Source organism: Myxocyprinus asiaticus, chromosome 50, assembly GCF_019703515.2.
Source record: "Myxocyprinus asiaticus isolate MX2 ecotype Aquarium Trade chromosome 50, UBuf_Myxa_2, whole genome shotgun sequence".
Taxonomy (NCBI): domain Eukaryota; kingdom Metazoa; phylum Chordata; class Actinopteri; order Cypriniformes; family Catostomidae; genus Myxocyprinus; species Myxocyprinus asiaticus.
Window position 1 is genome coordinate 22,492,739 of NC_059393.1, and position 10,896 is coordinate 22,503,634.

At 33.4% G+C, this 10,896-nt stretch overlaps 1 protein-coding gene across 1 annotated transcript in view; it reads left to right on the forward strand.

The window, feature by feature from the left end:
- The window catches only part of LOC127438849 (uncharacterized), a 687,566-nt gene that overhangs the window by 197,835 nt on the left and 478,835 nt on the right, over positions 1 to 10,896 (forward strand). The window lies entirely within an intron of this gene.

The window sequence follows — 10,896 nt, forward strand, 5'->3', positions numbered from 1 at the left end:
TGATGATGATGTTTTATTAAATCACTATAGTATTTATTCACACATGTATTTATTTATATATTTATTTACCAGTTTATTTGTTTATTTATTTCACTGTTTATTTGTTTAGTTTTCATTTTTAAGTAAACCACAAAGTCTGGCTATAGTCCCATAGCTTCATTATCAGTTTAATAAAAGCTTTAAATCCACTAATGATATTTCTATAAAATGAAAATATTATTAATTATAATATATTTTTTATAATTAACCATTAAAAATAATAAATTACTATTTATTCCTTTTAAGCATTGACAGTAATAACAATAGTTGTTATTATTGTTGTTGTTTTGTTATTATTAAATCATAATAGTATTTTTTAATATGATAAGTTAATATGATATAACGAAACAACACGAGGTAGGGTTAGGTTTTTTATTATTATTGATGATGTATATATATATATATATAAATATATATGTATGTATGTGTGTGTGTGTGTGTGTGTATGTATATTACAATTAACCATTATAAATGACCATTTATTCATTTTAAGCATTAATAGTTATTGTAATAGTTGTTATAAATATTTTTGTTGTTTTGTTGTTATTATAAAATTATAATAGTATTTATCTATTTTATTTTATTTTTTTAATAAACCTCAAAGTCTATAGTCTCATAACTTCAACATCTTTTTCATAAAAGCTGTAAATCAACTAATGATTTTTGTGGCAAATTAAAATATTTATTATTTTTTTATTATTTATTAACCTTTATAAATTATACATTTCTATTTCTTCTTATCCAGCAATGACAGTGAAAAATAATAATAATCAATGATATAATAAGTTTTGTTGTTGTTTTTCTGTTTATTAAATTGTAATAGTGTTTGTTTATTTATTTATTTTTAAGTAAAAAAGTCTGCTTCAAATCCCACAGCTTCATTATCTGTTTCATAAAAGCTGTGAATGGCTAGAAAAAATATTTCTTTTTAATTATTATATACATATTTTTGGAATTAACCATTATCAACTATAAAAAAATATATATTTTTAAGCATTAATAGTAATGATAATGCTAGTTGTTATTATTATTGCTGTTGTTTTTAAATCATCATAGTATTTATGCATTTATTTATTATTTATTTATTAAGTAAACCTAAAAGTTTGAATAAAGTCCCATAGCTTCGTCTGTTTCATAAAGGCTGTAAATTCACTTATGTTTTTTTATGGCAAATGATCATATGGAGGTCAAAATATTTGTTAGTTTATTATTTTATTCATTTATGATCGATGAACTATGTACTATAGAAATGAAATATGGCCTACAGAACAGAAAAAGAAGATTTTTACTTTCTTTTCTTTGCCTGGCTTGATGTATTGTATACAAATGTATAACGTATATTTCGCATACACAGTAAATTATGATTTACTTATTAAATAACTGAGAAATTCAGTGGGCAGTGATGTCATCTCAGTACCCTTTCAAAATACACGTGTGGCTCCAGTGGTGAAAACTGTCAAAAATACTGCTGGATAACCGTTAAAAACAGAAATCATGGGTAAAAAACTGAAAGTGGAAAAACCCGAAAGGATCAATTCTACCATCTGGCAAAGGAAAGAGTTCGTGTAAACTCGTGGTATATTGCTGCATGCGAGCTAGATCATAATAATTGTGTTATTGATCTTAACAGTGTATAATCTACATCATCCAGTTGCATTTATGTGTATGAACTTCTAAAGTAATTTGTGTTAGGGTCATGTTAACAATCTGTAATACAATAATCATTTCGTAGACTAAAATTATATGCAATTTTAGTAAAATTGACTAAAATGAATGAACATGACATGAAGAAATATTGACTAAGTTTAAAGGATATTTTCATCAAAAGATTAAAATTATAATCAAATAAAAAACTGTAAAGAAAAACACTTATCCAACATTCTATCTTTCTTCCGTGTGTTTCTTATAGAAAAAGAAAGAAGCCAATGAAGTTTTCATTGAAGTATAACAATCGAATGTTTTTCCATATGTTGAATTCATAATTTCCACCTTTTTTTTTTTTTTTGTCTAGATTACCTTTGATAACACGGAGCTAGAATCACACCCTGCTACTTTCTCAGAAATCAAAGAATGTTGTCACGATATTAAGGTCTTGGGACAAAGGAATTGCGGTGAGGCCCAGTGTTTGGTTTAAAACAATAATACACAACAAATTTCTTGACAAATCCCCTCTTGAAGTTAGTTGGGACAACTGGTAAGTTAATAGTTTGTATCAGTATATCTAGCTGAAATCTGATTTGCCTGTTTTGTCATCAGTTTGTTGCTGTCATGGAGGTCCAAGCTGAGGAGGTTCTTGTCCCGAAAACTGAAGGAGGAGGCCGGACAAGTGCACCAGGAAATCAGGGACCTCATATGACCTCATAAAGCCACAAAAACAATTATTTTATTAGTTTGAGGAGCCGAAAAGAAGGACGAGGATGACAAAGCAGAGGAAGATGTAGATGAGGAAGAGGAAATGAAGAAGAAGTTGGCAGAACTGAAAGCCGAAGAGATTGCAGAGCTTAAACTGTAAAGTTTGATCGGTGTGCGAAAGTTAAACCGCCATTTTCAGAGGTTAAATGCGCATTTTTAATGAAGCTTCTAAAGGAAAGGAGTGTTGGTGGCGTAGTGGACTAAAGCACAAAACTGGTATTCAGAAGGTTGCTGGTTCAATCCCCACAGCCATCACCATTGTGTCCTTGAGCAAGGCACTTAACTCCAGGTTGCTCCAGGGGGATTGTCCCTGTAATAAGGGCACTGTAAGTCACTTTGGATAAAGGCATCTGCTAAATGCATAAATGTAGAAATGAAAGGAGGAAGCAGAGAGTCAGGATGGAGCTGAAGATGGACCTTCCTGAAGTCTCCAACGGCAACAATTCATCCATGTTTTCACTCTGTACCATCAAAAAGGCCCAGGCAAGAGATTTGTATAAGTCATAGTACCAAAATTTCAGTAGTCCATACCAGTGAATTTTTTTAACGATTTTTGATGCGAATTGTGATACCACAGCAAAAAATAAATAAAATAAAATATGCTATAGAACGTTCTCCTTTATTTAAAAAGTTAAATATTAAAATAATTTAAAATTATGACATGCAGGGGGCCTCAGCGAGTAAAGACGATGACTACCACCCCTGGAGTCGCGAGTTTGAATCCAGGGCGTGCTGAGTGACTCCAGCCAGGTCTCCTAAGCAACCAAATTGGCCCGGTTGCTAGGGAGGGTAGAGTCACATGGGGTAACCTCCTCGTGGTCGCTATAATGTGGTTCTCGCTCTCAGTGGGGCACGTGGTGAGTTGTGCGTGGATGCCGCGGAGAATAGCGTGAAGCCTCCACACGCCCTATGTCTCCGCGGTAACACGCTCAAAAAGCCACGGGATAAAATGTGCAGATTGACAGTCTCAGACGTGGAGGCAACTGAGATTCGTCCTCCATAAGCTTTTTATAGCCTATTTATTCACCAGATGAAGAGTTTTGTTTATATTTCACCACATGAGGTTTATTGATGAGGAATAAAAAATGATGAATAATAAAAAAAAAAAAAAAACACCATGGGCAACTCTCAGCACTGATTTTTGCCAAAAAACAACTATCTGCATTGATTAATCTTTAAAACCGATACTGTATATTGGTCGTACCTCTATTTTGTATGTACTGTATATCAGGGACTAAAAAGAGTTTAAGGAATGAAAACGAAAACATTTTTGCAGAACTGACTGCAGAACGTAACCGAAAACGGGAGCGAAATCCCTTTCAATTGTTCCAGAGTGAAAAGACTTTTAAATGCTGGAAACCGGTTAATTTTGTTTGGATAATTTTTTCATGAAACCAAAGACCAAAAGGTTTATCTCAGTAAGGGATTATACCACTTCCTGTTGCACCAAAAAATTAGGCTTCTCACTTTTAAGTTGAACACGATAAGCATGCACTTTGATTCTGAAGGACACTGCTAGTTTAAAAGCCAATGTTAAGAAAATAAAAATCGGCCCAGAAAAGGTGTCGTTTATTCCATGTGTGCGTGCAGGCAGGAGAGAGAGATTTAGGCTATTAATTGATTTTAGGTGATTTTAAATATTTTTGGGGATATATTTAATATAAAGAATAGTTTTTTTTTAAAAAGACATTACTTTATATAAGCTACTGTATACTATGTTTGTAGTGATTTCTATCCTGAAAATTCCCCCACTTGGGAAAAAAACAAATTAATGGTTTATTTTGGGTGAGGCAAGTCCCTTATTTTGAGCTTGTTTTTCAAAAACATGTGCACTGATTCTCTTGTGAGATCTGGAAACACTGCAAGTGGTATATCAGAGTACTGCTATTTTAAAAAGAGCAGTATTAATTGTTATTTTACTTCTAACCGGTTACCATTTGGAAAGCAGGCTGCAGAACACTGGAACCGTAACGAAAAAATACTGTTTCTGCTCAGAAAAACGGTTTTAGTCCCTGATGTATATATTTCACCACATGAGGTTTAACAAGGAATACAGGGTACTTTTCCATATAGTCGCATTTTTGTTGTTGTTGCATGCCCTCTCTTCAATTTAAAACATTTAACTTGATTATCTAATAAAAATAACAAAATATGCATTGAAGTGAGGATAAAAATATGGGTGAATATTGTCAATGATGAAAGATTAAGATACAGCAAAACCCCACGAGGTGTCATTGTTTTTATTTCACCTCTAGAGGCTGCTGTTATACTGTAGAACTAAGATGTTTTAACTAGAAACCTGTAGAAAACAATTATTGGCATACAATTTTGCTGATAGTCCCAGAAAGCAGCTATCGGTGACATTGTTTGTACAAAAAGGTACACATGTACAAAAAAGGTTTAAGATAGAAAAGTTACAATATAAAGTATTATAAGCAGTAAACGTTCTGCATTATCACAAACAAACAGAGCAACAGTAGGAGGAAAGTTAAAATCAATTATTCATGATAACACAAGACCACAAGCTGTGTGTTAAAGGGATAGTTCACCTAAAAGAGAGAATTCTGTCATCATTTATTGGACCTAAATTGAATGCCCAACAACAACAACAAATTTTGTATCAAATGTTTTTTTTTTTTTTTGTCAAACTTATTTTGGTCCATTTTACTTTCCATCTATTTGTCATGCATGCTTGCTCTATAAAATATTTATCTCAATCAATTAAGTGTTGCAGCCTTAAACTACAAGCAAAGTCCTCAAATCAGACGGTTTGCGACTGAAATTTAACGATGTTTCCTAAACTCTCAGTGTTGTGCTACTCTTCGTTTACGATTAACGTCTACACAGGGAGTCTTCGCAGAGTTGGATTTGGACGATAACAAAGACGCTATAAGGGAACTCAAACAAACCCAGTTACCGTAGAATAATCAGTCTGCAACTACAGGAAAATGCAGAAAGAGGAAGACTGACGAGGAGGCGGAGCCTGCAAAAAAGGAAGAGGATGTGGCCACGCCCTCACAGGAAGTGGAGAAGGCGGGAGATGAAGATAAGAGTGACAGTGATTCTGACGATGACAGCAGTGATGATGAAAGGAGACGTCCTGTTTTGATAGATCTGCGCGAATTGCGCAAAAGGTGGTGAGGGATCGAAACATACTCTACGAAATTGCGAAAACGATTCTTAGCTAACCAAGCTCGATTTTAATGTGTTGTAGAATTACAAAACATTCCGAACGCAATATAACGTAATACAAGTACGAATTGCATTCTCAGCATTGCCACAAGGGGCGCTGTAGTGCAATATTAGCGGAAACTGTCTTCTATGGTCAGTTTTCTATTTCAGGTCAACTACTGTCAACAGTTTCAAGAGAATCTTACTAAGCACTAGAATATGTACGAGAATTAAAATAAATCAGGTTTAATGGCACTGGCATTTGAATGCTAAAAATGCTACAATAAAAGTTCATTGTAAGCTGGAATGTTGCCTCACTAAACATTGTGAAAAATTATCTTAGATTTAACAAGACAATACGTGTACTGTAAAATACTGTTACAGTTTTGTTATTTGGAAGTAAAAAGTATGAATTAGCTTAATTTATGGTTTATAAACGGATGTTTATGGACAATACATGTACTTTTACAGTAAAATATTGTTAAAATTATGTTTTTTAAATGAAAAGTATGAATTAGCTTAATTTTATGATCGATAAATAGACATGTATGGATAATATATGTACATTTACAGTAAAATATTGTTGAAATTATGTTGTTTGGAAGTAAAAAATATGAATTAGCTTAATTTATGATCGATAAATGAAAATTTTCAGACAATACATGTACTTTTACTGTAAAATATTTATAAATGTATGTTTTTTCTGAAGTAAAAATATGAATTAACTTAATTTATGATCGATAAATAGACATTTATGGATAATATATGTACATTTACAGTAAAATATTGTTATAATTATGTTGTTTGGAAGTAAAAAATATGAATTAACTTAATTTATGATCGATAAATAGACATTTATGGATAATACATGTACATTTACAGTAAAATATTGTTAAAATTATGTTGTTTGGAAGTAAAAAATATGAATTAACTTAATTTATGATCGATAAATAGACATTTATAGATAATATATGTATATTTACAGTAAAATATTATTAAAATTATGTTGTTTGGAAGTAAAAAATATGAATTAGCTTAATTTATGATCGATAAATAGACATTTATAGATAATATATGTATATTTACAGTAAAATATTATTAAAATTATGTTGTTTGGAAGTAAAAAATATGAATTAACTTAACTTATGGTCGATAAATGAAAGTTTTCAGACAATACGTGTACTTTTACTGTAAAATATTTATAAATGTATGTTTTTTCTGAAGTAAAATGTATGAAGTAGCTTAATTTATGGTCAAATGGACATGTATGGGCAATACACAGACAGTAAAACTTTGTTGAAAGTTTTTTGGAAGTAAAAATATAAATGAGCTTAATTTAGTTAAGGTTAATAGGTTAATTTATGGTCGATAAATGGACGTTTATGGACAATAGACATACTTTTACAGCAAAAACATTTTTGAAATTATTTTTTGGAAGTATGAATTAGCTTCATACCTTATGGTCGATAAATGGACGTTTATGCACAATACATGTACTTTTACAGTAAAATATTGTTAAAATAGTTTTTTGAAACGAAAAGAATGAATTAGCTTAATTTATGGTCAATAAATTGACATTTATGGACAGTTTATAGTTAATCCGTGTGCTTTTTCTGTACAATATTGTAAATATTATGAGGGGTTCTAAGCAAAAAGTACGTCGTTTTAAATTCGGTCGGCTAGTCACAGTTCTAGTTGTGTTTTGGACGTAATCAAGTAATCTTCTTGGTGCTTTTTCGGTTTGAGGACATGATGAAGTTCCTGCCTGGTTCGGAAGAGGAAGAGGAAGAGGCCGGTCCCTGCCACTAAAGAGATGGTGGAAGAATATAAGCAAAAATGGCAGGAAATCAACGCCTGTCCAATCAGAAGTGGCAGAGGCCAAAGCCTGCAAGAAGAGAAGGGTGAGACTCCCAAGAAATAATGAGGCCGGCTGTCGAATAAGGAGCCATATATCATAGAAAACAAGATATTTTTTTTTCTTATGAAAGAGTAAAAAATAAATTTTTATGTACTATGTAGACATTAACAAAGCTAAATCTCCCTCCACAGTCCATTCAGATCATTTAGGAAAAATAAGCTGCAAAAAAGGGGTTGATATAAAAATTTTGAAGTATCGAGAAATTAAAAAAAATTTGATTTTCCAGGCCTGGAAAAGTCAAGGTAATTTCTTTAGTGAATTTACATTTAACTGGTACTAGTATAATTTGGAGGCGTTTTTATTCAGGCAATCATAACAGCCAATCATTTACATATAGAATCCTTAAAGGTACAGTACACAAGTTTTTGCTGCAATAAACCTTGACAAAGTGATTTTAAGTACATTTTATGTATTATAATCAGTGTTGGGTTAATTACTCAAAAAAGTAATACACTGCAAATGACACATTTTTATAATTTTTTTGAATCAGATTACTGATAATGTCATCGAAAAAGTAGTCACATTACTATTTAATCTGAAGTTACTGTCTAAAACACTTCACAGAAACAAAATGTGCTCATTGAATTCAGAATAATGTATTTATTTCCTCTTTTATTCATTGTTGCATGCAAGTCATACACTCAGCACAACATGTTTCTCCCTTACAATCAGTGGCTGTTCTAGCTTGTATGGCGCCCTTTGTGGAACCCGCTACAACATCCCCCCAAAGTTGTTTACGGTTGGGTTGTATGGGGCCTTGGGCGAAACCCGCTTCAACACACCCCTCAAAGTTGTTGACCGGGGGGGGGGAGGTGTCTGTGTGGGTTCCTCGTGCCGCCCCCCCACAAGATGCCGCCCAGGGCAACTGCACATTTCGCCCATGCCTAAATCCGCTACTGCTTACAATGACTTAATAGGCGGTGTCAGCTGTCACAGAAATGCAAAGAGACATACATGAACAAATCTAGATAATATTTTTAGAAATGTGTAACCCATGTAACTTAATTAAAAGTCAGTAACTGTAATCCGATTACTATAATATGTAATGTGTTGCACTACTTTTTTTTTTAAAAGGTTATTAGATTAGTTAACCTGTAATTACTTTGTAATCAGATTACACTCAACACAGATTATCAAATCAGATTACACTGATTATCATTTATATTTTATATAATAAAATTCCCAATTTGGAATGACCAATTCCCAAAGTGCTCTAAGTCCTTGTGGTGGCGTAGTGACTCGCCTCAATCCGGGTGGCGGAGGACGAATCTCAGTTGCCTCCGTGTCTGAGACCGTCAATCTGCGCATCTTATCATGTGACTTGTTGAGCATGTTACCGCGGAGACCTAGTGCGTGTGGAGGCTTCACGCTATTCTCCGTGGCTTTCACGCACAACTCACCACACGCCACACGGAACCACATTATAGCGACCATGAGGAGATTAAACCAACGTGACTCTACCCAACCTAGCAACCGGGCCAATTGGTTGCCTAGGAAGCCTGACTGGAGTCACTCAGCACACCCTGGATCAAACTTGCGACTTCCAGTTGTGGTAGTCAGTGTCTTTACTTGCTGAGCTACCCACGCCCCCGATTATACTGATTATTAACACTGATTATACTGGTTTTGCATATCGTTACTGAAATTACTTTGTAAATAGATTGCAACCAACACTGATTATTAATATTTTAGAATGTTTTTTTTTCCTGTGTGTTGCAGATGCTGAAGAAGATGGAACAAGCTAAGAAAAAGGCTGAAGCTGTCGTAAACACTGTGGATATTTCGCAGCGAGAAAAAATGGCACAGCTCAAAAGGTCAATACGGCGCTCAGTCACATTCACTTCCAGTTTGACTCGCAGATATTCTTTAAAAACCTCTTTAAAATATCTCTAATCACAGTTTTGTCTTTTAAAAAAAAAAAGTATTACATTTTCTCTTCCACAGCATCTACATAAAGGCTGGTGTTGGTAAAGAGAAGAGAGAGGTCACGTACGTGGTGGCCAAAAAGGGTGCCGGACGCAAAAAGCCCTGCCGGGGTGAAGGGTGCTTTCCGTATAGTGGACGGATGATTGAAGAACGTCACGAGGGGCATGAAGAGGAAGGAGCAGAGAGAGTGAGGAAATAAAGGAAGGTGGGGCATGAAAGCAGGAAAAGGATGTCCAAATAAGAAGTGATTGACCACTTCCTGCCCCATCACGACCTTTTGATATCACTCAGCACTGGGACTGCTTTCATTCAGCAAGTATTGCATCTAGTACTGTATGCTAGCCTTTTATTTTGGCCTATCCGTAAGGCCACTATGTAATTACCAACAGCTTGTTATTCAGCTCGGACTTTGATATACTTGATTATGATTACGAATAAGGGTCTGAACCCTTCAGATATGGTTCAGATTTTTGACATTGTTATAATGCTGCATGTTTTCATGTCAAATGTCCAACACGCTCTTTATTGTGGAGGACCTTCAGGTGTATAAGTTGAACTCTTTTATAATTGGCTGATTTAATTGTAATCAGTGTTTGGTTGTACATGTAAACACACTCATTGACTAAAACACTTCCTAGAGCAATAACTGGTGTGATGTGATTCCCCATCCAACAAACCAGAAACAGACCAGTAATCGGTTTGACCGATATTTTTTCCCGGTCATCACAGTTCTCTATTTCTATTGGTTCTTTAAAACTGAGTCAACGATAAATTAAAAAGCACCCAAAAGCGTCATAAAACCGCTAAGTGTTTAACAGGAAACAATGGTGTTCATAAGTAAAGTAACGTATTTTATGTATTGTTTATGCTTCCATAAATCACTCGGTTTTATACACAGCAGTCATTCAAGTGAATTAAACATTCAAAATACATGTTGTTATCACTGTAATTAAAGGATTAATATTGTGTCAAAAAGCATAAATAAAGCAATATTGGTTCTGCATATCGGTTTTCGGACACTTAATGATCGGTATCGGTTGAAAAAAAACCCAATATCGGTAGATCTTTATATTTAATGTATTGTTTGCATAAATTAATAGTCTAATGATCATAATTGTCAAAAAACAAACACTAATTAAAAATCACTTTTGCATATCGGTTATCGGACACTTAAAAAAATCGTTATCAGTCAAAAAACAATATCAATAGATCTCTATATTTAATGTATTGTATGTACAAATGACTTTAATAGTTAATGATTATTATTGTGTCAAAAAGCATAAAACACTTTATGAAAAAGTGGTTTTGCGTATCGGTTATCGAACACTTAAAAATTATAGTTATCGGTTGAAAAAACCGATCTATAGAGATCTCTATATTATTTAAGGTATTGTTTGCATAAATTAAAAGTCTACTGATTATTATTGTGT